The following is a 3,913-nucleotide window of genomic DNA, read 5'->3' as shown; positions in this document are numbered from 1 at the left end:
CCTTGGGGGTATCCCCTGGGCATAGTGTGTCTGATAAAATACAGGACACCCTGTTACATCTTAATTACAGATCTATAACGATATTTAGCATATTTGAGTTTCCTTTTTCTTTTTGCTTTTTTCTTTTTTGAGATACGGGGGTCTCCTGTAGCCCCAGTTGGTCTCGCACTCACTATATCGCCAAAGCGGGTCTGAACTCCTCATTCTCTTCCACACTTCCCAAGTGCTGCGTTTACAGGCCTCCCTGCACGATATTTGAGATAAACGAAAAAATTATTCATGGTTGATCTGAGAGTCATATTTAACTGAACATTCTGCGCTTTTATTTGCTAGACCTGGCAACTCCATCTGGACAGGAAGTTCAAGGATCCAGATTCTAGTCTCGAGTCAGCTTTAACCTGGCTAAGCACAACGGGAATTACTCCGCAGGCCTCCGGTGCAAAACAAAGAGCCCCACTCCTCCTCCCGGGTGAGGGCGAAGCACCCAGGCTAGACCAGGGCGTGTGCTTTCTAGGTTAGGCTAGTGCAGAGCCTAGACTTTAGACGGACATGAGAGTGCGCACCAGCAGTTAAGAGGGCTTGGAGCAAAAGAGACCCGCAGCTCACACATAGCTGAGTGGGTGTTCTTAACACTGAGGGTCTTAGGACTTACTGCTTGAGTGTGAACAATACACATGTTCAGCACTACTACCCCCAAGTCAGTCGTCCTGGGGTGGGGTCCCGATACTCGTCTTCTTAAAAGTTCTGGGAGGTTCCAGCGACCTGCCAAGGCTAACAAACTGCAGGAGTCTGGGCGGCTTCCAGGGATGGTTTCAAAGCTGGCCCAGCCGCGGCCGCAGGGCGCCTCCCATTGCAGGGACAAGCGGATGCGGAAGAAGTGAAGCGGGACCTGGGCCTTACCCTTGTCCCACCGGCGCCCTCCTCTGCACACCCCGCGCCTCTGGGGCTCCAAAGAAAGACGCCTGATCCTGAGGCAGGAGCAGTCTCTGGCTGCGGGACCCAAAGATGCCCCACCCCAACCGGGATTCGGCGGCCAGCGCTTGGGGATGGGGGCCCCGGTCCGAGAGCCGCAGGCGGCCGTCGGCCAGTGCTAGGCGGCGCTCGAGAGCACCGAGCCCGCTGCAGCGTGGGTCTTGGGCTGAGGTCTCCCGCAGAAATCCTGGGGGAAAAGGATAATGGCACCGGGGTCGGAGTCTCAGAGTTGGTCCCGGAGTTGGGTCGAAAAGGAGCGTGGATTTAGGGAGAGGGCCCAGAGCAGGGGTCCTGGAGCTTGGGGTCGCGAGGGCGCGCTCTGGCGCAGAGCCTCGCCGCTCTGATGGTGCGGCCGGGTCTCACCTTTCACACTATGGTGGGTGGGCTTCATTCGGGTGGCACCTGGGGGCAACTGGTCCAGGTTACCTCTCCTCCCAGGCCAGCTGAGCATCGCTGTTAGAGCAGTCTGGAAGAGTCTTCGAGACTTTACTGCTTCACGCCGTGCTTCAGCCGACTGTTGATTGGCAAGAAAATTACATCGCTGACAAGCGATCCTGTCTCCGAAAAACAAAAGCGAAAGAAAAGAAAGAAAAAAGAAAATCACATTGTTTCTAAATACAAGGAATCCATCAAAACAGATCGAAAGGAATGTATTTTCCTTTGATGGTGTGACAGGAGGGGAGTCTCACATCCAGGATCCCGAAATACAGCAGCTTCCAGAATCAAGAAGAAACCCATTGTTGAGAATTATGTTCATACACCATGGTTTAACTTTCTGCATGTGTGTGTTCGTGGTGTTCATGTTTATTCGTGATTGCGTGTGTGTGAACACACATGTGTGGGTGCATGTGCAAGCGTGTCAGAGGCTGGAGTCAGGTGTTGTCTTCCTCTGAGCTTCCCCTTAAACATTTGAGGCAGGGTCTCTTTCTTGAACCAGTGGTTCCCGATGAAGCTCCTCCAGCCAGCAAGGCCCAGGGGATCCTCCTGCCGCCACCTCCTGGGTGCTGGGAGTACAGGCAGGTTGTGCCTTACGATGGGGTCCGGTGACCTGAACTACTAGTTTTCATGCCTTGTGAGCAAGCTCCTACCACTGAGACGTCTCCAAAACCCTGAGGGACTTTAAAAAATTATAAATTTAGAACAAAGAATACATCACAGATCACTATGAATACCCCCTCCAAAATCCAGGCAAACATCCTCTGAAGAAAGATGTTCTCTCAAGAGCTGAACAGTGTTTAAATGATTTCCTTTTGAGAAACTGGAGTTTGGTTTATGAAAATGATGTTACTCGTGTTATCAACTATTTCTTTTTCTCATTTCCCTTGTATTTAAAAGTTATTCTGGCTGGGCGGTGATGGCACACACCTTTAATCCCAGCACTGGGAAGGAAGAGCCAGGCTCTGTGAGTTTGAGGTCACCCTGGTTTACAGAGTGAGAATCCAGGACAGGCACCAAAACTACACAGAGAAACACTGTCTCGAAAATAAAATAAAATAAAAAGTTATTCTGGTAAAAAAATTTTTTTTGCCAACTTCTAAGTTACACTCTGGAAATAAGAAAACCCAACAAATAGTAGGACAAGATCTCTCGCCCTAGGAGACTCCCCTTCTAACTTCAGGGAAAGGAAGGTTTATAAATAGGACCAGCAGGTTTCACAGAATCATAGAAGGGACATCAAGGACATTTTGTTTGTGTTTCTTTTCGAGACAAGGTCTTCGGCATCCCAGTCCTAAGTGGTCTGGAACTGGATCTGTAGTCAAGGGCGACTTTAGACTCCTGATCTCCAAGCTTCCATCTCCCAAGTGCTGGTAGTAGAGGTGAACCACCAGGTCCAGTTGAATTTTCAGCACCCCTTTCTCCTACACAGCTTCTGTGGTGGGAGGGGTGGAATGTAGGACCTTGCACATGGGAAGTGAGCGTTCTACCTATGAGTGGAATCCCTAGCTGGCCCAAGAGGGGTAAAGTAAAGTAAAGAGCTGAGGGGTAAAGTCCTGGCTGCCAGGGTAAATACCACAGATCACGGCTTCAATAATGCAAACCGCTTCTGTTACAGTATGAGAGGATAGGAGTCCAGGGTTAAGACCTAGCAGAGCTGATCTTGTCCATGTTTTTTCTCCTTGCCTAGCAAGTCTCTTCTCCTGTCTTCACAAAGTTGTCCCTCCTTCTAAGAAGGGAACCATTTATATTGGCTTAGGGCCTGATCTACTCCACTGGTCTCATTTAACCTTGATTACATCTTTAAAGGTGTTGTGGGATATTTATACACTGTGGGAAGATGTATTGCTGTGATAGAAAGTTGAATGGCCAATAGCTAGGCAAGAGGTATAGGCAGGGTTTCTGAGGAGAGAAAGGAAGAGGAGGAGGATCTAGATGCCATGGAGACTTGGAACAAGTTGGACACATAGAATGGGAGAGAGATAAAAGTCACATGGTAGAATGTAGATTAATAAAAATATGGGTTAATTTAAGTTATAAGAGCTAGTAAGACAAGCCTAAGCTAAGGCCAAGCTTTCCTGATTAATAATAAGTCTCTGTGTCATTATTTGTGGGCTGGTGGTCCCAACAAAAAAGCATACTACATAATTCCTTTTCCTAACACAGTCACATACTGAGGTACTTGTAGATGTAATTCTGAACGGTTTTATTAAATAAGAAACACAGAGCCAAAGGCAGAGTTAAAAGCCCCAGTGGTCAGAGAGCAGTAGCTGAGAGCTGAGACCAAGACCGCCTTCTTAGCACCCGCTGCTCCTGCTCTCCTTCCTCTGAGAGAGAGACCTACTTCCTGTGTGTCTGTCTTTTTATTGACTTTCTGTTCTGCCTTCTCTTTGGTTGTAAACCCAACCACATGACATCCTCGTCACTGCCTGTCTATAGACCTCCAGGTCTCTATGGTTGGTATTGAGATGAAAGGAGTGTGTCTCCAAGCTGGTTATGTCCTTGA

The sequence above is a fragment of the Peromyscus leucopus genome, chromosome 8b, assembly GCF_004664715.2.
Source record: "Peromyscus leucopus breed LL Stock chromosome 8b, UCI_PerLeu_2.1, whole genome shotgun sequence".
Classification (NCBI taxonomy): Eukaryota; Metazoa; Chordata; class Mammalia; order Rodentia; family Cricetidae; genus Peromyscus; species Peromyscus leucopus.
This window is presented reverse-complemented; position numbering follows the sequence as displayed.